This window comes from Salmo salar, chromosome ssa18, assembly GCF_905237065.1.
Source record: "Salmo salar chromosome ssa18, Ssal_v3.1, whole genome shotgun sequence".
NCBI lineage: Eukaryota > Metazoa > Chordata > Actinopteri > Salmoniformes > Salmonidae > Salmo > Salmo salar.
The window spans coordinates 2,158,347-2,185,262 of record NC_059459.1 but is presented as its reverse complement, the minus strand read 5'-3'; the positions used below and the strand labels follow the sequence as shown (position 1 = coordinate 2,185,262).

General features: G+C 40.6%; 1 protein-coding gene across 1 annotated transcript in view; it reads left to right on the top strand.

Annotated features, from left to right (window-relative positions):
• The window catches only part of cdh23 (cadherin-related 23), an 834,383-nt gene that overhangs the window by 503,701 nt on the left and 303,766 nt on the right, over nucleotides 1–26,916 (top strand). The gene's annotated exons all lie outside the window — the stretch shown is intronic.

The window sequence follows — 26,916 nt, the reverse complement described above, 5'->3', positions numbered from 1 at the left end:
ACACACACACACACACACAATATCCTCAACATGTTGATACAATCCAAACATTCTGATCAGGATCAGATATGGCCTCCAGGTGAATGACCCTCACTGACACTCATCCTCAGTGTGTGTGTGTGTGTGTTATTCTTCCTGTGTGTGGGAGTGAGCGTGTGTGTGTGGGCAGGCATGTGTGCATGTGTGTGTATCCTAGTACCGCCCTGCCTTTATTACTCTCTACGTTTAATCCATACCAAGACCAGAGGTCACGATCATCTATATAATCTGACCTAGCAGTTTGACCATAGTCCATAGGGCTCTAGTCAAAGGTAGTGCACCAGATAGGGAATAGAGTGCCATTTGGGAAGCACTCCCAGTTATCTGCACATAGTCCCCATAATAACTGGATTACCATTAATTACAATGACAGTACTCTCAGACTTACACACACACACTTAGACTCTAAACTGCTCCAGTAGATACAAGAAGCGCAAAAAGCGTACGGTGGAAAATCCATACTGTTTATAGACTGTGTGCTCATGAAATGGAAATTGCGACACACCCAGGCTGTGCGCAGACACACACACACACACACACACACACACACACACACACACACACACACACACACACACACACACACACAAAGCAAGTCAGACAGACACTCACATCGGACACATACACTCACACACACATCGAGGACACACACATACACACACAAAAACACTCACGCCGGACACACTGCTGCACACAGCTGTCCTGACTAATCTCTCATGCTTCCATGTAGCCTTAGTACAGTATGTCTGGTAACATTTTATAATAACTATCATGAATTAACATCAATAAACATGTATAAACTATTAAAAGATGTATTTGTAAACAGGTATAAACATTTATTAACAAGCATTTAAATCATGTATAATTATTTGTAAAGCATATAGACATTCACAAGCATTTGTATAGGTTCATTAATGAACGTTATTATAAAGTGTTACTGTATGTCTTTCGCTCTGTCTGCTCTATCTGCTATATCACCATGTCTCTTATCATCCTCCCCATTCTTTCTCCCCTTCATGTTTCCTCTCCCTCTCTCCCTCTTTCTCTCTCATCCCTCTCTTTCTGAGGCTGTTGTACTGTAGTGTCTAGCCAGTAAAGCCCAATTATTTTGCAGTTATTTCACACACAGCACTTCAGCACTTCCAAGCTCATCACCACTGTCGTGACATTGTATCATTAATGTGACGACTGCTATTCATTGAATAATTAACTGTGTTTATAATTAACTCAGTAACCTGGAGCACCATGGGAAAAGTTTGTTTGAGTTACCGTTTCCCAAATTAACTCAAAGAATATCAGAATATCGATTTCATAGCAGTCGCTAATTAATTAATTTCCAGTCGCTAATTAATTAATTCATTTCAGTCTCATTCTGAACGTCGCATAATTCGTAAATCTACACAAACCCGGGTCTCACTAAATCATTCCGTACCACACCAATTGAGTTGATTATTTATTTACTAACAAGCTAAAGGATAATATAAGGTAAACATACACAAACAGTCTAGGTTATTGGTTAGAACTTCATACAATGGCAAACAGATCCCTAGCGGACCAACACAATATGACACATGTTACACAAGATGTGGATTTAGAGAGAGGAGAGTGCACAAGAGAAAAGCACATTTGTAAACTATGTTTAGTTTAGTTTAACACGTTGCCCCAAACTGCCGCTCTTATGTGTCAGAATTGTAATGAATGTATTTACTTGTTGAAAATCTCTGTTGGGTATCTCTTCGTGGACCGAGTTCCGCTTAGGAGATTTAGCCAACGATTTTAGATGGCCGCGTTTCCTTCATCACCGGGTGTAAGTCTCTGATTATCCACACGATGTCAGTGTCCTTTCTCTTGGTAGTCTGTTCTCTTGCACTCGTTCTGTGAGAGTGGACTTCTGAGGAGGATAATCAACCATGTCGACGCTCCCAGCTTGGGCAGGAGGGCCGTGCAGACAACCGACGACTGAAAGAGAATAACCGGTTGGTTCTTCTTGCCTTGATTGTTAAGAGGTTCCTTTGTCCTTTTCCTTGTGTTGCGTTTGGAATCACGACTATCCTTAGACCTTGCCTGCAGCAGACGGTCAACTTAGTCTGGATGTAAATTCTTCTTGGCATGCTCTCTGGGTTCCCTGGGGCGTAGCTCGTTACAAAGGCAAGGTATCAGGACTTTACTCTGATCTAGTTTAGACTAAATTCACATTTCATCTTTACAAAACATTCTCTTTGATCTGGATATTTTCTACACAATGCACAGTATGTAAACATCATGTACATATTATGAAAACTGTTCAAGTTAATGTTTTCGTTATAACGTCGTCATTTAACTTTCAATAACATAACAAAAACAACATTCATTTTCATATTCCATCAATCATTGTTACCACCATTTTGGCTGATGAAATATACTGCTCAAAAAAATAAAGGGAACACTAAAATAACATGTCCTAGATCTGAATGAATTAAATAATCTTATTAAATACTTTTTTCTTTACATAGTTGAATGTGCTGACAACAAAATCACACAAAAATAATCAATGGAAATCCAATTTATCAACCCATGGAGGTCTGGATTTGGAGTCATACTCAAAATTAAAGTGGAAAACCACACTACAGGCTGATCCGACTTTGATGTAATGTCCTTAACCTCTTGGGGCTAGGTGGGACGCTAGCGTGCCACCCGTGGTGCACTCCATCAACAGCAGGTGCATTTCAAGAGCGGCAAATTTGAATCCAAATAAATGTCAAAATTCAAATTTTTCAAAAATACAACTATGTTACACCATTTGAAAGATAAACATCTCCTTAATCTAACCACGTTTTACGATTTCAAAAAGGTTTTACGGCGAAAGCATAAATTTAGAGTATGTTAGGACAGTACATTTACAAGAGTTGTGTGTAATGTTTTGTCAAGTCAAAGACAGGGTCACCAAAACCATAAAACCAGCTAAAATGATGCACTAACCTTTTACAATCTCCATCAGATGACACTCCTAGGACATTATGTTAGACAATGCATGCATTTTTAGTTCTATCAAGTTCATATTTATATCCAAAAACAGCGTTTTACTATGGCATTGATGTTGAGGAAATCGTTTCCCTCCAATAACCGGCAGTCAAGTCAGCGTAACAAATTAAATAATTAAAATTAGAAAACATTGGTAAAATATTATATTGTCATTTAAAGAATTATAGATTTACATCTCTTGAACGCAATCAACTTGCCAGATTTAAAAATAACCTTACTGGGAAATCACACTTTGCAATAATCTGAGCACTGCGCCCAGAAAAATACGCGTTGCGATACAGACTAGACGTCATGTTGGGGAGATCTAAAATCGAAAATACTATGTAAATAATCCATTACCTTTGATTCTCTTCATCAGATGTCACTTCCAGGTATCACAGGTCCATAACGAATGTAGTTTTGTTCAAAAAAGCTCATCATTTATGTCCAAAAATCTCCGTCTCGTTAGCACATGATGTAAGCCAGCCGGACTTCTCGTCATGAACGAGGGGAAAAAATATATTTCCGTTCGTTCAAACATGTCAAACGTTGTATAGCATAAATCATTAGGGCCTTTTTTAACCAGAACATGAATAATATTCAAGGTGGACGAATGCATACTCTTTTATAACGTATTGGAACGAGGGTACCCAACATGAACTCGCGCAAGGTGTCTAATGGGCCATCATCGTTCCATGGCTCTTGTTCGGTCAGATCTCCCTCCAGAAGACTCAAAACACTTTGTAAAGGCTGGTGACATCTAGTGGAAGCAATAGGAAGTGCCAAAATATTCCTAAACCCCTGTGTTTTTCAATGGGATAGGTTTAAAGTCAATACAACACATCAGGTATCCACTTCCTGTCAGAAAATGTCTCAGGGTTTTGCCTGCCAAATGAGTTCTGTTATACTCACAGACACCATTCAAACAGTTTTGGAAACTTTAGAGTGTTTTCTATCCATATATAATAAGTATATGCATATTCTAGTTACTGGGTAGGATTAGTAACCAGATTAAATCGGGTACATTTTTTTTATCCAGACGTGCAAATGCTGCCCCCTAGACCCAACAGGTTAAAACAAGTCAAAATGAGGCTCAGTAGTGTGTGTGGCCTCCACGTGCCTGTATGACCTCCCTACAACGCCTGGGCATGCTCCTGATGAGGTGGCGGATGTTCTCCTGAGGGATCTCCTCCCAGACCTGGACTAAAGCATCCACCAACTGCTGGACAATCTGTGGTGCAACGTGGCGTTGGTGGATGGAGCGAGACATGATGTCCCAGACGTGCTCAATTGGATTCAGGTCTGGGGAACGGGCGGGCCAGTCCATAGCATCAATGCCTTCCTCTTGCAGGAACTGCTGACACACTCCAGCCACATGAGGTCTAGCATTGTCTTGCATTAGGAGGAACCCAGGGCCAACCGCACCAGCATATGGTCTCACAAGGGGTCTGAGGATCTCATCTCGGTACCTAAAAGCAGTCAGGCTACCTCTGGCGAGCACATGGAGGGCTGTGCGGCCCCCCAAAGAAATGCCACCCAACACCATGACTGACCCACCGCCAAACCGGTCATGCTGGAGGATGTTGCAGGCAGCAGAACGTTCTCCACGGCGTTTCCAGACTCTGTCACGTCTGTCACATGTGCTCAGTGTGAACCTGCTTTCATCTGTGAAGAGCACAGGGCGCCAGTGGCGAATTTGCCAATCTTGGTGTTCTCTGGCAAATGCCAAACGTCCTGCATGGTGTTGGGCTGTAAGCACAACCCCCACCTGTGGACGTCGGGCCCTCATACCACCCTCATGGAGTTTGAGCAGACACATGCACATTTGTGGCCTGCTGGAGGTCATTTTGCAGGGCTCTGGCAGTGCTCCTCCTGCTCCTCCTTGCACAAAGGCGGAGGTAGTGGTACTGCTGCTGGGTTGTTGCCCTCCTACGGCCTCCTCCACGTCTCCTGATGTACTGGCCTGTCTCCTGGTAGCGCCTCCATGCTCTGGACACTACGCTGACAGACACAGCAAACCTTCTTGCCACAGCTCACATTGATGTGCCATCCTGGATGAGCTGCACTACCTGAGCCACTTGTGTGGGTTGTAGAATCCGTCTCATGCTACCACTAGAGTGAAAGCACCGCCAGCATTCAAAAGTGACCAAAACATCAGCCAGGAAGCATAGGAACTGAGAAGTGGTCTGTGGTCACCACCTGCAGAACCACTCCTTTATTGGGGGTGTCTTGCTAATTGCCTATAATTTCCACCTGTTGTCTATTCCATTTGCACAACAGCATGTGAAATTTATTGTCAATCAGTGTTGCTTCCTAAGTGGACAGTTTGATTTCACAGAAGTGTGATTGACTTGGAGTTACATTGTGTTATTTAAGTGTTCCCTTTATTTTTTTGAGCGGTGTATATTGTCCCAAAGTCCATTAATTGCATGTTACAGTTCTGAGGTAGATTCTCCATAAGGCCCACACAAAGACATTCCAGTCCCAAACATTAACAGGACCAAGGATTCTTAAGATTTACAATGGGCGTGAGGTGTCATAACCCCCCCCCCATCAATCCCTCTATACATCTCCCCAACTGCGGGATCCTCACAGGTCAGTCATGACACCACTCACTAGTTTCAGAACGTCTGTATACACACTATACTGCATGTCATGACTTGGTGTGTGTGTATGGTCGTTTCTGTCAGTGTATCCTGTGCCTTGTGCACTCTAGTTTGGGGTACATAATTTGAAAGCCAACCACTAGACCTTTCCACTATTATAGTACCACAGTTGTGTACTTCACTCTATGCGGTCAACAGCTGCTGTCCTCTGCGAACACAGACACACATAAAAACACTCACTGAGTGACCGGCCATCTCCTCTGACTAAACAGATGTTTCCCCACTCCTCCAGCCTCTGTCCATAAATACCTGTTAGAGCCGGGGTGGCTTTATGACTGACACACCCACAAACACACACACAGTCCTGTGTCACACTGCCTTATCCCTCACCACCATCTCTCAAGGTCAGCACACGGACAGAGCAGAGAATTATCACGCTAGAGCCTGACAGAGAGTCATCACACACACCTCACAAGTGTGTGTGCCTGTGTGCAAGTGAATGTGCGCGTGTGTACATACATGAAAGTGTTTGTCTGTGTGCATGCACACGTGTCCCTTCTTGTGCTTTTGTGTGTACTTGTGTGCTATGTGTGAATAAATGCCCGTGAATTAATTTCAATGAGTTAATGTACATGTTGGTATGTGTATGTGGCTCTGCGCTCTGTTTCTGTTCATAGTTATGAACTAACCAGAGTCCTATTTAATATGGGGAAGATATTGCTATTTGTTGGATATGCTCAGCCCTGATCAAACAAATGTATGACATCTTACTATCCTGTGTGTGCACAGAAATGTATTAATGATGCTTTACTAATTCCTTAGATTAATACGAAGACACATTATTCTTCTAAATATTCTGCGTAAAGATAAGCAATTTTACAGCACACCAAAAGTCGAGTTTATAAATTGTATCATCATTAATAAACATTCTGAAATTGTAGATAACTATTATAAATCAGCCACAGTTGCTATAAGGGATATTCAATGTGATAAAATGGGACTGACAGTACATGCTATATAAATCCTCTTAGCACTTCAGAGTGCCACTGTTAAATGTGAACAGACTTTTTAGGCAGTCATTGCCACACCAAGAACTCAGTGAACTAAGTCACAGACAGGGTGTGAACTGCACCAGATGGCAGGCAAATGCCATTTCAGCACCACACGCCTGGACAGATACTCTAACTCCTCCAGCTCACTGGAAAGCTCAGGGTCGTGTTCATTGGGGCACATAAAGTAAAAGGTTAAAAACTGTTTGTTATGGAAAACAAAAATAATTCTTTCATATTGGACAATTTCAGATAGTACCTCCCTGTTTCGGACTATTTTCTTCTGTTTTGTGTCTACTGAACATGATCCAGCACTCTACCTGTGTGAGTCAGGTGTAAGTCAGTATGACAGTACTTGAAGGCTTATGTTAGTTAGTTAGTCAGCCAGCCAGCCAGCCAGCCAGCCAGCCCATCTGTCCATCCATCCGTCTGTTGGTCCGTTTGTTTGTTTGTTAATTCGTTAGTTTGTCTGTTTGTTTGTCCGCTCATTCATTTGTTTTTATGAGTCAGTTAGTCAGCTAGCTAGCTCATTCGTTCATTCATTCAATTAACAGAATTATTGCCCTACATTTTATGGCCATGCCTCTAGTCTACAAGCAACCAGAGTGTTGTGCATTCCAGAGTTTAGTATGTGAGGTGGGTCTTTATGGGGAGGTAGGGCAAAGTAGATATGCATATTTAAATTTGCATAACTATAAATAATTATAAGTATGTTAAGGTCATTTCCCAGTGGTTTCAAACAGTACCAAACGAGCACCCGAAATCTAATTGAAATGCTTTTTTAGGTTAATATTTATGATTCAACTGATTATGGTTTATATACGTACAAGCCCCACCTTCCCACACACGCACACAAAAATGCACACGCACGCACAAACTCTCTCTCTGACACGCACGCACACGCAAATATATGCACACACACAAGCAAACAAACGGAGAGCAGCCCAGACCACAGACTGTTTCATATTTATCAGCTGCAGTGTTACTTATCATTATAAATATTTATTTTGATTTACTCTCTGTCCAGGTCTCTCTCTCCATCACACTCTTTCTCACCCTGGAGTGTTTAGACTCCGGCATCTCCTCATATCAGTAAAATTGCACTTTGTTTTCTCCCCTCCTAGGGTTTGAGTGTGTTTGTATTCTTTCATTTCTTATTCATAGCCTCCAATCGTATTTTCAGTCTCTCACTTTCCTTTAGCCGTTGTAACACTAATGGATTTTGGGTTCTGTCAATGTGTGTGAGAAAAAGAGTGTGTGTGGTGGGTGCTTGGTAAATATTTATTCACAATAGCCATTTTCTTCTCACTCCTATTCTCCATTCCTTCAGTCTTTTACCCTTCCTTCTCACATTTGAAGTCTTGTTGTATGTGTTTGGGAAATATAAGATCTGACATGACTTAAAATAAAATAACTTGCGCACTGCACTTGTCTGTATCGCTTACCACCTTTTTATTTAAGCATATTTATTGTCCTCACTATAAGGGTACAAGGCGAGACCCAGATGCAGACACGGGAGGCAGATGGTTCGAGTCCCTGATATTTATTATAATCCAAGGGTAGGCAAGAGAATGGTCGTGGACAGGCAAAAGATCAAAACCAGGTCAGAGTCCAGGACGTACAGAGTGGCAGGCAGGCTCGAGGTCAGGGCAGCCAGAAAGGTCCGGCATGCAGGTTCAGAGTCAGGGCAGGCAAGGGTAAAAACCGGGAGGACTAGCAAAAGTGAATAAGATAAGAAAAAGCAGGAGCACGGGAAAAACACACTGGTTGACTTGACAAGACGAACTGGCACAGAGAGACAGGAAACACAGGGATAAATACACCGGGGAAAATAAGTGACACCTGGGGGGGTGGAGACAATCACAAGGACAGGTGAAACAGATCAGGGTGTGACACTCACAGCCCTTTGTCAGAGCGTTTGTGATATTAGAATTCTTCATCCTTTTGTGTAGACATCGCTCCATAGCTAATCTAGGATCAGCACACCTATTCTGATACGCTTTGTGAATACGGGCCCTGATTCTTTAACACTAGAAAGATAGAAGAGCATCATAATGACACAAAACAAATCCCCCTCATCCTTGACCTTTCTTAAATAAGTCTATATAACACATTGTCATTGTTAGAATCTTAATATCATGAAAATAACTGGAGTTATAACCAGTTTTAAGAGTGCATGTAATTTTCTGAATGGTTTTCCCCCATTGCCCCTCTTTCTCCCAAAAGTTAAAGGTGCCATGCCCAGTTGATAATTACCTTGATAATTGCCTCAAAACTAACTTAACCTCTATGGGCTAGGTGGGACGCTTGCGTACCACCTACTCAACAGCCAGTTGAATCCTGTGGCGCGTTATTCAAATACCTTAGATATGATATTACTTCAATTTTTCAAAAATATGACTATTTTACACCATTATAAAGATAAGACTCTCGTTAATCTAACCACACTGTCCGATTTCAAAAAGGCTTTACAACGAAAGCAAAACATTAGATTATGTCAGCAGAGTACCGAGCCAGAAATAATCAGACACCCATTTTTCAAGCTAGCATATAATGTCACATAAACCCAAACCACAGCTAAATGTATCACTAACCTTTGATGATCTTCATCAGATGACAACCCTAGGACATTATGTTATACAATACATGCATGTTTTGTTCAATCAAGTTCATATTTATATCAAAAACCAGCTTTTTACATTAGCATGTGACTAGCATGTGACTAGCATTCCCACCGGACACTGCGGTGAATTTACTAAATTACTCACGATAAACGTTCACAAAAAGCATAACAATTATTTTAAGAATTATAGATACAGAACTCCTCTATGCACTCGATATGTCCGATTTTAAAATAGCTTTTCGGTGAAAGCACATTTTGCAATATTCTCAGTAGATAGCCCGGCATCACAGGGCTAGCTATTTAGACACCCAGCAGGTTTAGCACTCATCAAAGTCAGATTTACTATAAGAAAAATGTTATTACCTTGGTTGTCTTCATCAGAATGCACTCCCAGGACTTCTACTTCAATAACAAATGTTGGTTTGGTCCAAAATAATCCATCGTTATATCCAAACAGCGGCGTTATGTTCGTGCGTTCTAGACACTATCCTAAAGGGTAAATAAGGGTGACGAGCATGGCGCAATTTGTGACAAAAGAATTCTAAATATTCCATTACCGTACTTCGAAGCATGTCAACCGCTGTTTAAAATCAATTTTTATGCCATTTTTCTCATAAAAAAGCGATAATATTCCGACAGGGAATCTGTGTTTAGATAAACAGACAAAGGAAAAGAAATCATTTGGTCGAAGCGGGCACGCGCCTAAGCCCATAGTACTCTGAGTGGCCACTTGCCAAAAGCGATAAAGTGTTTCAGCCAGAGCCTGCCTCGATATTGTTCAACTTTTTCCCGGGCTCTGAGACCCTATGGAAGACGTAGGAAGTGTCACGTTATTGCACAGATCCTGAGTCTTCAATAAAAAGAGCCAAGATGAAACACTACTTCTCAGACAGGCCACTTCCTGCTTGAAATCTTCTCAGGTTTTGGCCTGCCATAGGAGTTCTGTTTTACTCACAGACACCATTCAAACAGTTTTAGAAACTTTAGGGTGTTTTCTATCCAAAGCCAATAATTATATGCATATTCTAGTTACTGGGCAGGAGTAGTAACCAGATTAAATCGGGTACGTTTTTTATCCAGCCATGCCAATACTGCCCCCTAGCCCTAACAGGATAAACTATACTGAAACTAATGTCATACACATAACAAAAGATTAAATAAATGCTGTAAAGTGTGATGGGGGAGAAAGTGTAAGAATGGGTGAGTTGATGAGCGAGGGGAAGTAAACGATGCAAAGAAAACAGATTTCAAAAAAGCTTTACGGCAAAAGCACACCATGCGATAATCTGAGTGCAGCGCTCAGACACCAAAACAAGCCATACAGATACCTGCCATGTTGTGGAGTCAACAAAAGTCAGAAATAGCATTATACATTTTCACTTACCTTTGATGATTTTCATTGGAATGCACTCCCAGGAACCCCAGTTCCATAATAAATGTTCGTTTTGTTTCGATAAAGTCCATATTTATGTCCAAATACCTCCTTTTTGTTCGCGCGTTCAGTTCACTATTCCAAATGTTGAAAGCGCATGCACTAAGTCCAGACGAAAAGTCAAAAAAGTTGCATTACAGTTTGTAGAAACATGTCAAATGATGTGTAGAATCAATCTTTAGGATGTTTTTTCATACATTTTCAATAATATTCCAACCGGACAATTCCTTCGTCTTCAGAAATGAAAAGGAACTCAGCTCGCACTCACGGCCACGCACATGATTGAGGTCATGCCATTTTTCCAGACACCTGATTCCAATAGCTCTTATTCTCTCCCCATTCACAGTAGAAGCCTGAAACAACATGCTAAAGACTGTTGACATCTAGTGGAAGCCTTAGGAAGTGCAATATGATCCCACAGACACTGTATATTGGATAGGCAATCACTTGAAAATCTACAAACCTCAGATTTCCCACTTCCTGGTTGGATATTTCTCTGGTTTTTGCCTGCCATATGAGATCTGTTATACTCACAGACATCATTCAAACAGTTTTAGAAACTTCAGAGTGTTTTCTATCCAAATCTACTAATATGCATATCCTACCTTCTGGGCCTGAGTAGCAGGCAGTTTACTCTGGGCACCTTATTCATCCAAGCTACTCAATACTGCCCCCAGATCCCAAATAAGTTATCGGCTGCTATCTGAATAGGTCTATCGGACAATTTTCTTGGGCCACTATAAATATTTTGCCAATTGGATTGGTTCCCTTTATCACATGGAACCCCACTAATCTACCGACGGAAACGCACGAGGTGGCTAAAAGCAGACCATCTTCTGCCAGCTTGCTACCCATGGCCCGGCTAGCTGTCTGAATCGCCGTGACCCCAACCAACCTCACTACTCACTGGACCCTTATGATCACTTGGCTAAGCATGCCTCTCCTTAATGTCAATATGCCTTGTCCATTGCTGTTCTGGTTAGTGTTTATTGGCTTATTTCACTGTAGAGCCTCTAGCCCTGCTCATTATACCTTATCCAACCTTTCAGTTCCACCACCCACACATGCGATGACATCACCTGGTTTCAATTATGTTTCTAGAGACAATATCTCTCTCATCATCACTCAATGCCTAGGTTTACCTCCACTGTATTCACATCCTACCATACCTTTGTCTGTACATTATACCTTGAAGCTATTTTATCGCCCCCAGAAACCTGCTCCTTTTACTCTCTGTTCTGGACGTCCTAGATGACCAATTCTCATAGCTTTTAGCCGTACCCTTATCCTACTCCTCCTCTGCTCCTCTGGCGATGTAGAGGTGAATCCAGGCCCTGCAGTGCCTAGCTCCACTCCTATTCCCCAGGCGCTCTCTTTTGATGACTTCTGTAACCTTAATAGCCTTGGTTTCATGCTTGTTAACCTCTCTGGGCTAGGCGGGACGAATTCGTCCCACCTACGCAACAGCCAGTTGAATCCCGTGGCGCGATTTTCAAATACCTTAGAAATGCTATTGCTTCAATTTCTCAAACATATGACTATTTTACAGCATTTTAAAGACAAGACTCTCGTTAATCTAACCACACTGTCCGATTTCAAAAAGGCTTTACAACGAAAGCAAAACATTAGATTATGTCAGCAGAGTACACAGCCAGAAATAATCAGACACCCATTTTTCAAGCTAGCATATAATGTCACATAAACCCAGAAGACAGCTAAATGCAGCACTAACCTTTGATGATCTTCATCAGATGACAATCCTAGGACATTATGTTATACAATACATGCATGTTTTGTTCAATCAAGTTCATATTTATATCAAAAAACAGCTTTTAACATTAGCATGTGACGTTCAGAACTAGCATACCCCCCGCAAACTTCTGGGGAATTTACTAACATTTTACTAAATTACTCACGATAAACGTTCACAAAAAACATAACAATTATTTTAAGAATTATAGATACAGAACTTCTTTGTGCAATCGAGGTGTCCGATTTAAAAATAGCTTTTCGGTGAAAGCACATTTTGCAATATTCTCAGTAGATAGCCCAGCCATCACGGCTAGCCATTTAGACACCGACCAAGTTTAGCCCTGACCAAAGTCAGATTTACAATTACAAAAGTTTGATTACCTTTGTTGTCTTCGTCAGAATGCACTCCCAGGACTGCTACTTCAATAACAAATGTTGGTTTGGTCCAAAATAATCCATCGTTATATCCCAATAGCGGCATTTTGTTCGTGCGTTCCAGACACTATCCGAAATGGTAAATCAGGGTTACGAGCATGGCGCAATTCGTGACAAAAAAAATCTAAATATTCCATTACCGTACTTCGAAGCATGTCAACCGCTGTTTAAAATCAATTTTTATGCCATTTTTCTCGTAAAAAAGCGATAATATTCCGACCGGGAATCTCCGTTTAGGTAAACAGAGGAAAGAAAACAAAGCTTTCGGTCGACGCGGGCACGAGCCTGAGTCTCACAGTACTGTAACCAGCCACTACCCAAACGCGCTACTTTTTTTCAGCCAGAGCCTGCAAAGCCACGATTCAGCTTTTTGCCGCCTTCTGAGAGCCCATGTGAGCCATGGCATCCGACAGGAGACGCGTCCAACTATGAATGATGTCCATGGGTAAGATAGTCTAGCTTGCTACATTTTCAGATATTGTATGTTTCTAATTTTGACAGAAAGAGACATTTGCTTGGCTAGCTATAGACTAATGTTAGCTAGCTAACATTGAACCTGGTTGGTTAGCTACTATACCTGCAGATTAATGTAGGTTAGTAATGTCATGAGTTGGGATTATGGTTCATTGTTTACCTAACTAGCTAGCTAACATTAGCTGGCTGGCTCGCTAACGTCATGTGTATGACATTATTTGTATCTCAGAGCCATTTGCTTAGCTATAGCCTAATTTTAGCTAGCTAACATTGAACATGGTTGGTTAGCTACTGTACCTGCAGATTCATGTAGGTTAGTAATGTCATGAGTTGGGATTATGGTTCATTATTTTAGCAAAAGATTCCACTATGCAAATTCAGTCTGGCCATATACTTCGATTTCAGAGCACTCTTGTCTGAGTGTGCCAGAGAGCGCAGAATAACTGAGGAATTTGCGAATGCTCAATACTGGTTGAATAAGGCCGGTGTCTGTAAACGTCAGCAAAAAAGCATAATTAAACTGTTGCTAGCAGCAAAGTTAGTCACCAACGTTCTAGATAACATGAAAACAGCCTAACCAGCTCTGCTAGGGCGAGTAATACGGTCAGAGTGGGGTGTTCTCTCATTATGTGTCTGGAAGTAGCTAGCAAGCTAGCCTCTCTAGGGGAGGTGGGACGAAATCGTCCCATACTATTCAACAGCCAGTGACAAATCAGAGCGCCAAATTTAAAACCACAAAATGTCATAATTCAAAGTTCTCAAACATAAGACTATTTTACACCATTGTATAGATACACTTCTTCTGAATGGAACCACGTTGTCCGATTTCCAAAAGGTTTTACAGTAAAAACAAAACATTAGATTATGTCAGAGTACATAGACACAAATAATCACACAGCCATTTTCCAAGCAAGCATATATGTCACATAAACCCAAACCACAGCTAAATGCAGCACTAACCTTTGATGATCTTTATCAGATGACACTCCTAGGACATTATGTTATACAATACATGCATGTTTTGTTCAATCAAGTTCATATTTATATCAAAAACCAGCTTTTTACATTAGCATGTGATGTCCAGAACTAGCATACCCACCGAAAACTTCCGGTGAATTTACTAAATTACTCACGATTAACGTTCACAAAATACATAACAATTATTTTAAGAATTATAGATACAGAACTCCTTTATGCAATCGCGGTGTCAGATTTTAAAATAGCTTTTCGGCGAAAGCACATTTTGCAATATTCTGAGTACATAGCCCGGCCATCACGGCTAGGTAATTTGACACCCACCAAGTTTGGCCCTCACCAAACTCAGATTTAATATAAGAAAAATTGGATTACATTTGCTGTTCTTCGTCAGAATGCACTCCCAGGACTTCTACTTCAACAACAAATGTTGTTTTGGTTCCAAATAATCCAGAGTTATATCCAAATACTGCCGTTTTGTTCATGCGTTCCGGTAACTATCCAAACGGTGACGCGCGAGCCCATTTCGTAACAAAAAAATGCAAAATATTCCATTACCGTACTTCGAAGCATGTCAAACGCTGTTTAAAATCAATTTTTATGCTATTTTTCTCGTAAAATAGCGATAATATTCCAACCGGGCGACGTTGTATCCATTCAAAGGCTGAAAGAAAAAAATTGAGAATTCTCATGAACGCGCATCTCCAGTGTCACTGTTCCCAGCCTGACCACTCACAAAGTCTCCTGCTGTTCTTCGCCCAGAGACAGGAGATACATCATTCCACTTTCTGGTGCCTTCTGAGAGCCAATGGAAGCCTTAGAAAATGTCACGTTACAGCAGATGCTGTATTTTCGATAGAGATGCAACAGAAGGATAACAAATTGTCAGACAGGGCACTTCCTGTATGGAATCTTCTCAGGTTTTGACCTGCCATATGAGTTCTGTTATACTCACAGACACCATTCAAACAGTTTTAGAAACTTTAGAGTGTTTTCTATCCAAATCTACTAATTATATGCATATTCTCATGTCTGGACAAGAGTAGTAACCAGTTTAAATCGGGTACGTTTTTTATCCGGCCGTGCAAATACTGCCTCCTAGCCCCAACAGGCTAGCCAATGTTAGCCAGTTAACTTGGGTGCGTGGCTACCATTGTGAGGTCAAAACGTTCGGATCAACCCTAATTATCGACCAGAGCGTCAGGTGTGAGCTCTGAATTTAGGAACGGACGATCTGACAGCACAGTTGCAGTCACCAACGCTCTGGATAACATAACAGCCTAACCAGCTCTGCTAGGGAGAGTAATGTTCAGTGAGCTGTTCTCTCTCACTTAGATGTCTGGAATTAGCTAGCAAGTTAACTTTGGTGCTTGACTGCTGTTGTTAGTACATTCGGATCAACCCTTAAAGATATGGGTGGGGCTAAAGCATAAGAGAGTGTGAACAGTGCTGAATGGGTGTAGACAAAGATGGGCTCTCCAATAGTAGTACCAAAACATTGAAAGGTGATTTTCTCAAAAGTGAGTTTACAAGTTTATCAACTTTGAAAGCAAAATTACTTTCCCAATGTTACTCAACTGTAGTGTATGATATATCTCTAATTTATCCAATGTAAAAAAACTAAATTAAAACATTTTCTACATAAGACTGATTTGAGCCGGTCGGTCACACACAATATATACCCACATTTTCTCCAACACACCGGCCCCTAAAACACACCAACCAACAATTACCCGAAGCATAACGAAAGGAGCCAATGAGGTAAAATGTGAATGTGAATCTTCAATCTTCTGTGGGTCAGATTTCTTCACAAGTCCCTCTCTACCCTCTTGGAGTAGACAGATCTTGGTAACAGGTCTGTCCAGTTCTCCTGTTTTGGTTTTCAGTCTCACATACCAGACGCTGATTGTCAGGGTAGGTTTCCAATAACTTTCCCATCAGCCACGACCCTCTTGGAGCAGTAGGATCCATGATGATGACTAGGTCTCCCACGGAAAATCAAATCTTCCACTTCTGTCATTCTTGTAACAATGGTAGATACTCCTTCACCCATTGTTTCCAGAATAGATTAGCGAAGTAATGAACTTCTCTCCACCTTCTCCTGTTGTAGAGATCAATGTCTTGAAACAGTCCAGAAGCAGTCATTCAGAATTGCCTCCGCTACACACAAAATGGTATGGAAGACCTCATCATCCACAGTTGGTTGTTGTAGAATAGATTAGAACTTCAGCTGGCCCAAAGCAGTCAACCCCCACATTTGTGAAAGGAGGTAGCTCAGGAACAGTCCTTTGTTGTGGCTAATCTGCCATCTTCAGTTTTCCAATCTTCCCTTGGTGACGGTGACAGAGTTGGCACTCATGATCCAATACACATTTAGAAGTGTAGATAGCATGTGGTTCCTTCCAGCATGTCACAGCTGCTGGTGTTGTGATGCTGTAGGATGAATTTTGATACATGTTGATCCTTTGACAGTTTAACTGGGTGCTTCACCTCTTCAGGCATGGCCACCTTACTGACTCTGCATCCCACTCTTAACATGCCATCTTCCAGCACAGGAGCCAGTTTCACGATATCATTGGCACAATGAGGCCAGGCGTATCTTGTTTTAAGACAGATTTCCCTCACTGAGACAAATGTCCTTCACTAAGAAAGATTTCCCTCACTAAGACAGATTTCCCTCACTAAGATCCTCTCATTGTCTTACGTCAGATAGCGAGTCGATTCCCCCTGCACTGATCTGGCTCATATCTCACAAAAAGTAATGGGATAGCATGCATTTCGCTACACCCACAATAACATCTGCTAAACACGTGTATGTGACCAATACAATTTAATTTGATTTGATTTAGCTTGAAAGTAGTCAGGATTCAATGTATTATTTAAAGAACTCCATTTCATGCTCAAAATATGTTGCATTAATCTAAGCTAGAACAATACGTCTGTAAATAATGTTGATGTTTTTTGGTGATGAAGTCTTAGTTGCAAAATTTCACATCTAGCTAAGGAGTTGCGTGATTCAATTAACAGTATATCTGAAGTTTGAGAATGTGCACAAATGCTAGCTTAAATTTGTCCAACATACATTAGCTAGCTTGCTAGCTGAGCAAGTCACACTTCATATGAAACAATGGTGCTAACCAATCAGCCAACTACCTAGTGCTGCATACACAATGCTAAATGATTCAAACAAAAGCTAGCTAGCTAACATTATTATGAGTTTGCATGAAGCAGCTGTTCTGCTGCAAATCATTGCACATTATATTCACAGGAGGTAGCCACTGTTTTGTTTTCATTCCCTCACAACTGTAAGTTATTAAATCACTGATATAATGTGTGTAGTGAGTTAGCTACCTAGCTATTCTGCCTATTTCATATAGATTTAATAAGAGAGCATTGATATAAAAATGTGTAACCATGTTTTCATTGTTGAATGGTGGATGATCAGGAATTGTAACATTTTTGGATGAGTTCCACGTCCAAAAAGACAGATTGGTTGATCATACTGAGAGCTGAATTACAATATACATAATACCTCTCAGCCTGTGTATACAGTGGATCACAAATATATAGGATGTAGACAATATAAACTCAGCAAAAAAGAAACATCCCTTTTTCAGGACCCGGTCTTTCAAAGATAATTTGTAAAGATCGAAATAACTTCACAGATCTTCATTGTAAAGGGTTTAAGAATTGACTGAATGACAGATGGTTGAGTTGCGTGATTTTCACTATGTGCGTTTTATATAACAATAGCTCTAGGCTGTTTTTAACCACTTCCGGTTGTCACAGGAAGCTCTTGCTCCACACACGTTGTCTTTGGGGTAGACATAAACAGAATCCCGAATATGAAGTCTCTACCTTAAGAATTGACTGAATGACAGATGGTTGAGTTGCGTGATTTTCACTATTTGCTTGTTGGCCATATGACAATAGCTCTTGGGTGTTTTTAACGACTTCCGGTTGTCACAGGAAGTTCTTACTCAACACACGTTGTCTTTGGGGTAGACATAAACATAATCATGAATATAAAGTCTCTACCTTAAGAATTGACTGAATGACAGATGGTTGAGTTGCGTGATTTTCACTATGTGCGTTTTATATGACAATAGCTCTAGGCTGTTTTTAACCACTTCCGGTTGTCACAGGAAGCTCTTGCTCCACACACGTTGTCTTTGGGGTAGACATAAACAGGATCCTGAATATGAAGTCTCTACCTTAAGAATTGACTGAATGACAGATGGTTGAGTTGCGTGATTTTCACTATCTGCTTGTTGGCCATATGACAATAGCTCTTGGGTGTTTTTAACAACTTCCGGTTGTCAGAGGAAGTTCTTACTCAACACACGTTGTCTTTGGGGTAGACATAAACAGAATCCTGAATATGAAGTCTCTACCTTAAGAATTGACTGAATGACAGATGGTTGAGTTGCGTGATTTTCACTATGTGCGTTTTATATAACAATAGCTCTAGGCTGTTTTTAACCACTTCCGGTTGTCACAGGAAGCTCTTGCTCCACACACGTTGTCTTTGGGGTAGACATAAACAGAATCCCGAATATGAAGTCTCTACCTTAAGAATTGACTGAATGACAGATGGTTGAGTTGCGTGATTTTCACTATTTGCTTGTTGGCCATATGACAATAGCTCTTGGGTGTTTTTAACGACTTCCGGTTGTCACAGGAAGTTCTTACTCAACACACGTTGTCTTTGGGGTAGACATAAACATAATCATGAATATAAAGTCTCTACCTTAAGAATTGACTGAATGACAGATGGTTGAGTTGCGTGATTTTCACTATGTGCGTTTTATATGACAATAGCTCTAGGCTGTTTTTAACCACTTCCGGTTGTCACAGGAAGCTCTTGCTCCACACACGTTGTCTTTGGGGTAGACATAAACAGGATCCTGAATATGAAGTCTCTACCTTAAGAATTGACTGAATGACAGATGGTTGAGTTGCGTGATTTTCACTATCTGCTTGTTGGCCATATGACAATAGCTCTTGGGTGTTTTTAACGACTTCCGGTTGTCACAGGAAGTTCTTACTCAACACACGTTGTCTTTGGGGTAGACATTAACAGAATCCTGAATATGAAGTCTCTACCTTAAGAATTGACTGAATAACAGATGGTTGAGTTGCGTGATTTTCACTATCTGCTGGTTGGCCATATGACAATAGCTCTTGGGTGTTTTTAACAACTTCCGGTTGTCAGAGGAAGTTCTTACTCAACACACGTTGTCTTTGGGGTAGACATAAACAGAATCCTGAATATGAAGTCTCTACCTTAAGAATTGACTGAATGACAGATGGTTGAGTTGCGTGATTTTCACTATGTGCGTTTTATATAACAATAGCTCTAGGCTGTTTTTAACCACTTCCGGTTGTCACAGGAAGCTCTTGCTCCACACACGTTGTCTTTGGGGTAGACATAAACAGAATCCCGAATATGAAGTCTCTACCGTAAGAATTGACTGAATGACAGATGGTTGAGTTGCATGATTTTCAATATGTGCGTTTTCTATGACAATAGCTCTAGGCTGTTTTTAACCACTTCCGGTTGTCACAGGAAGCTCTTGCTCCACACACGTTGTCTTTGGGGTAGACATAAACAGGATCCTGAATATGAAGTCTCTACCTTAAGAATTGACTGAATGATAGATGGTTGAGTTGCGTGATTTTCACTATCTGCTTGTTGGCCATATGACAATAGCTCTTGGTTGTTTTTAACAACTTCCGGTTGTCAGAGGAAGTTCTTACTCAACACACGTTGTCTTTGGGGTAGACATAAACAGAATCCTGAATATGAAGTCTCTACCTTAAGAATTGACTGAATGACAGATGGTTGAGTTGCGTGATTTTCACTATGTGCGTTTTATATAACAATAGCTCTAGGCTGTTTTTAACCACTTCCGGTTGTCACAGGAAGCTCTTGCTCCATACACGTTGTCTTTGGGGTAGACATAAACAGAATCCCGAATATGAAGTCTCTACCTTAAGAATTAACTGAATGACAGATGGTTGAGTTGCGTGATTTTCACTATCTGCTTGTTGGCCATATGACAATAGCTCTTGGGTGTTTTTAACGACTTCCGGTTGTCACAGGAAGTTCTTACTCAACACACGTTGTCTTTTGGGTAGACATAAACATAATCATGAATATAAAGTCTCTACCTTAAGAATTGACTGAATGACAGATGGTTGAGTTGCGTGATTTTCACTATGTGCGTTTTATATGACAATAGCTCTAGGCTGTTTTTAACCACTTCCGGTTGTCACAGGAAGCTCTTGCTCCACACACGTTGTCTTTGGGGTAGACATAAACAGGATCCTGAATATGAAGTCTCTACCTTAAGAATTGACTGAATGACAGATGGTTGAGTTGCTTGATTTTCACTATCTGCTTGTTGGCCATATGACAATAGCTCTTGGGTGTTTTTAACAACTTCCGGTTGTCACAGGAAGGTCTTGCTCAACACACGTTGCCTTTGGGGTAGACATAAACAGAATCCTGAATATGAAGTCTCTACCTTAAGAATTGACTGAATGACAGATGGTTGAGTTGCGTGATTTTCACTATGTGCGTTTTATATGACAATAGCTCTAGGCTGTTTTTAACCACTTCCGGTTGTCACAGGAAGCTCTTGCTCCACACACGTTGTCCTTCGGGTATACATAAACAGAATCCTGAATATGAAGTCTCTACCTTAAGAATTGACTGAATAACAGATGGTTGAGTTGCGTGATTTTCACTATCTGATGGTTGGCCATATGACAATAGCTCTTGGGTGTTTTTAACAACTTCCGGTTGTCAGAGGAAGTTCTTACTAAACACACGTTGTCTTTGGGGTAGACATAAACAGAATCCTGAATATGAAGTCTCTACCTTAAGAATTGACTGAATGACAGATGGTTGAGTTGCGTGATTTTCACTATCTGCTTGTTGGCCATATGACAATAGCTCTTGGGTGTTTTTAACAACTTCCGGTTGTCACAGGAAGCTCTTGCTCAACACACGTTGTCTTTGGGGTAGACATAAACAGAATCCTGAATATGAAGTCTCTACCTTAAGAATTGACTGAATGACAGATGGTTGAGTTGCATGATTTTCACTATGTGCGTTTTATATGACAATAGCTCTAGGCTGTTTTTATCCACTTCCGTTTGTCACAGGAAGCTCTTGCTCCACACACGTTGTCTTTGGGGTAGACATAAACAGAATCCCGAATATGAAGTCTCTACCTTAAGAATTGACTGAATAACAGATGGTTGAGTTGCGTGATTTTCACTATCTGCTTGTTGGCCATATGAATATAGCTCTTGGGTGTTTTTAACGACTTTCGGTTGTCACAGGAAGTTCTTACTCAACACACGTTGTCTTTGGGGTAGACATTAACAGAATCCTGAATATGAAGTCTCTACCTTAAGAATTGACTGAATGACAGATGGTTGAGTTGCATGATTTTCACTATGTGCGTTTTATATGACAATAGCTCTAGGCTGTTTTTATCCACTTCCGGTTGTCACAGGAAGCTCTTGCTCCACAAACGTTGTCTTTGGGGTAGACATAAACAGAATCCTGAATATGAAGTCTCTACCTTAAGAATTGACTGAATAACAGATGGTTGAGTTGCGTGATTTTCACAATCTGCTGGTTGGCAATATGACAATAGCTCTTGGGTGTTTTTAACAACTTCCGGTTGTCACAGGAAGGTCTTGCTCCACACACGTTGTCTTTGGGGTAGACATAAACATAATCATGAATATAAAGTCTCTACCTTAAGAATTGACTGAATGACAGATGGTTGAGTTGCGTGATTTTCACTATGTGCGTTTTATATAACAATAGCTCTAGGCTGTTTTTAACCACTTCCGGTTGTCACAGGAAGCTCTTGCTCCATACACGTTGTCTTTGGGGTAGACATAAACAGAATCCCGAATATGAAGTCTCTACCTTAAGAATTAACTGAATGACAGATGGTTGAGTTGCGTGATTTTCACTATCTGCTTGTTGGCCATATGACAATAGCTCTTGGGTGTTTTTAACGACTTCCGGTTGTCACAGGAAGTTCTTACTCAACACACGTTGTCTTTGGGGTAGACATAAACATAATCATGAATATAAAGTCTCTACCTTAAGAATTGACTGAATGACAGATGGTTGAGTTGCATGATTTTCACTATGTGCGTTTTATATGACAATAGCTCTAGGCTGTTTTTAACCACTTCCGGTTGTCACAGGAAGCTCTTGCTCCACACACGTTGTCTTTGGGGTAGACATAAACAGGATCCTGAATATGAAGTCTCTACCTTAAGAATTGACTGAATGACAGATGGTTGAGTTGCTTGATTTTCACTATCTGCTTGTTGGCCATATGACAATAGCTCTTGGGTGTTTTTAACAACTTCCGGTTGTCACAGGAAGGTCTTGCTCAACACACGTTGCCTTTGGGGTAGACATAAACAGAATCCTGAATATGAAGTCTCTACCTTAAGAATTGACTGAATGACAGATGGTTGAGTTGCGTGATTTTCACTATGTGCGTTTTATATGACAATAGCTCTAGGCTGTTTTTAACCACTTCCGGTTGTCACAGGAAGCTCTTGCTCCACACACGTTGTCCTTCGGGTATACATAAACAGAATCCTGAATATGAAGTCTCTACCTTAAGAATTGACTGAATAACAGATGGTTGAGTTGCGTGATTTTCACTATCTGATGGTTGGCCATATGACAATAGCTCTTGGGTGTTTTTAACAACTTCCGGTTGTCAGAGGAAGTTCTTACTAAACACACGTTGTCTTTGGGGTAGACATAAACAGAATCCTGAATATGAAGTCTCTACCTTAAGAATTGACTGAATGACAGATGGTTGAGTTGCGTGATTTTCACTATCTGCTTGTTGGCCATATGACAATAGCTCTTGGGTGTTTTTAACAACTTCCGGTTGTCACAGGAAGCTCTTGCTCAACACACGTTGTCTTTGGGGTAGACATAAACAGAATCCTGAATATGAAGTCTCTACCTTAAGAATTGACTGAATGACAGATGGTTGAGTTGCATGATTTTCACTATGTGCGTTTTATATGACAATAGCTCTAGGCTGTTTTTATCCACTTCCGTTTGTCACAGGAAGCTCTTGCTCCACACACGTTGTCTTTGGGGTAGACATAAACAGAATCCCGAATATGAAGTCTCTACCTTAAGAATTGACTGAATAACAGATGGTTGAGTTGCGTGATTTTCACTATCTGCTTGTTGGCCATATGAATATAGCTCTTGGGTGTTTTTAACGACTTTCGGTTGTCACAGGAAGTTCTTACTCAACACACGTTGTCTTTGGGGTAGACATTAACAGAATCCTGAATATGAAGTCTCTACCTTAAGAATTGACTGAATGACAGATGGTTGAGTTGCATGATTTTCACTATGTGCGTTTTATATGACAATAGCTCTAGGCTGTTTTTATCCACTTCCGGTTGTCACAGGAAGCTCTTGCTCCACAAACGTTGTCTTTGGGGTAGACATAAACAGAATCCTGAATATGAAGTCTCTACCTTAAGAATTGACTGAATAACAGATGGTTGAGTTGCGTGATTTTCACAATCTGCTGGTTGGCAATATGACAATAGCTCTTGGGTGTTTTTAACAACTTCCGGTTGTCACAGGAAGCTCTTGCTCCACACACGTTGTCTTTGGGGTAGACATAAACAGAATCCCGAATATGAAGTCTCTACCTTAAGAATTGACTGAATGACAGATGGTTGAGTTGCGTGATTTTCACTATCTGCTTGTTGGCCATATGACAATAGCTCTTGGGTGTTTTTAACGACTTCCGGTTGTCACAGGAAGTTCTTACTCAACACACGTTGTCTTTGGGGTAGACATAAACATAATCATGAATATAAAGTCTCTACCTTAAGAATTGACTGAATGACAGATGGTTGAGTTGCGTGATTTTCACTATGTGCGTTTTATATGACAATAGCTCTAGGCTGTTTTTAACCACTTCCGGTTGTCACAGGAAGCTCTTGCTCCACACACGTTGTCTTTGGGGTAGACATAAACAGGATCCTGAATATGAAGTCTCTACCTTAAGAATTGACTGAATGACAGATGGTTGAGTTGCGTGATTTTCACTATCTGCTTGTTGGCCATATGACAATAGCTCTTGGTTGTTTTTAACAACTTCCGGTTGTCAGAGGAAGTTCTTACTCAACACACGTTGTCTTTGGGGTAGACATAAACAGAATCCTGAATATGAAGTCTCTACCTTAAGAATTGACTGAATGACAGATGGTTGAGTTGCGTGATTTTCACTATGTGCGTTTTATATAACAATAGCTCTAGGCTGTTTTTAACCACTTCCGGTTGTCACAGGAAGCTCTTGCACCATACACGTTGTCTTTGGGGTAGACATTAACAGAATCCTGAATATGAAGTCTCTACCTTAAGAATTGACTGAATAACAGATGGTTGAGTTGCGTGATTTTCACTATCTGATGGTTGGCCATATGACAATAGCTCTTGGGTGTTTTTAACAACTTCCGGTTGTCACAGGAAGTTCTTACTCAACACACGTTGTCTTTGGGGTAGACATAAACAGAATCCTGAATATGAAGTCTCTACCTTAAGAATTGACTGAATGACAGATGGTTGAGTTGCGTGATTTTCACTATGTGCGTTTTATATAACAATAGCTCTAGGCTGTTTTTAACCACTTCCGGTTGTCACAGGAAGCTCCTGCTCCACACACGTTGTCTTTGGGGTAGACATAAACAGAATCCTGATTATGAAGTCTCTACCTTAAGAATTGACTGAATAACAGATATTTGAGTTGCGTGATTTTCACTATCTGATGGTTGGCCATATGACAATAGCTCTTGGGTGTTTTTAACAACTTCCGGTTGTCAGAGGAAGTTCTTACTCAACACACGTTGCCTTTGGGGTAGACATAAACAGAATCCTGAATATGAAGTCTCTACCTTAAGAATTGACTGAATGACAGATGGTTGAGTTGCGTGCTTTTCACTATGTGCGTTTTATATGACAATAGCTCTAGGCTGTTTTTTACCACTTCCGGTTGTCACAGGAAGCTCTTTCTCCACACACGTTGTCAGACAGGGCACTTCCTGTATGGAATCTTCTCAGGTTTTGGCCTGACATATGAGTTCTGTTATACTCACAGACACCATTCAAACAGTTTTAGAAACTTTAGAGTGTTTTCTATGCATATCTACTAATTATAAGCATATTCTCGTTTCTGGGCAAGAGTAGTAACCAGTTTAAATCGGGTATGTTTTTTTATCCGGCCGTGCAAATACTGCCCCCGAGCCCCAACAGGTTAAACACCTTATTGTAACACATAAACTGTGTCATATTTGACGGAGCTAACATGGAGGCACGAGACAGTACACATGGTCCCATGTGAGAGAGAACACCATCTCTCTGGCCAGGTTTTATTGTTTTGAGCATCAATCTCAGGTCTGTAAATCAAGTGTGATAACCCCAGTGGGATTTTCTGATCATTCTTTAACAACAGAGGTAGTGTTCACTAACCCTGTAAAACCCGAAAGCACATACTGGAATATTAATAGAACTTTATTGAGTTATGCTCACTTCAGGACATGTTTTAGTTTTTTTCTGGGAGAGGTGGAGGTCTCAAATGGCCAGTTTTGTATCCCTTTAACAGTGGTGGGACATAGGAAAAATCCAGATTCAACAATTCTGTAATCAGTACACAACGAATGTCACCAGAGACATTACCAGATCAATGAACGTGTTATTCTGAAATAGTGGAACTCCTGATGTTGGTTGAGATGACAGGAGATTGAGGCCATACTCAGGCCCTCAAGAAAAAAAATGTGCTATGCACTGTATTAAAAGGCATGGAAATTGGAAGGGCACCAGGCATTGACGGGGTTCCTGTTGTCGTAGCATTGACTATCATTAAATGTGAATATTTAATTTATCAAATCAATTCTCTATCTGTAATTTAATTACAAGATTAAACTAATCATGTAACTTTAATTAACTAGGAAGTCGGGGCACAATGGGAAAATGTTTAAAGAGTTTCTATTTCCCAAATATAACTTCAGATATTTTCATCTTATCGATTACAGTCACTTATTAATGTATTATTACCTCATCAGTCATATTCTGAATTTCACAAATCCTTGGATATCTGCATGAACCGTAGAATAGCTCATGAATCAGCGATATACACATTGGCTTAGTTATTTATTTACTAACTAACTTAATCAACCACAGAATTACTTTTAAACACACACAATAGGTCATACATTGGTTACTAACAAGATACAAATTTAAGGCCCTAGTGGACGAAACCGATATGACGGCTTGGTATACAAAGGAAAGGGTTAGGGACAGTTCAAGAGCGGGAAACTCAGAGTGGACACACTGTAATACAGTTCATGACTACAGTCATGTAAATGTTAATACTTTGAACATTAACAGCTGCTCATTTGAAAAGAAATATCAATTTACACACTAGTGTTTGATTTTGTTGT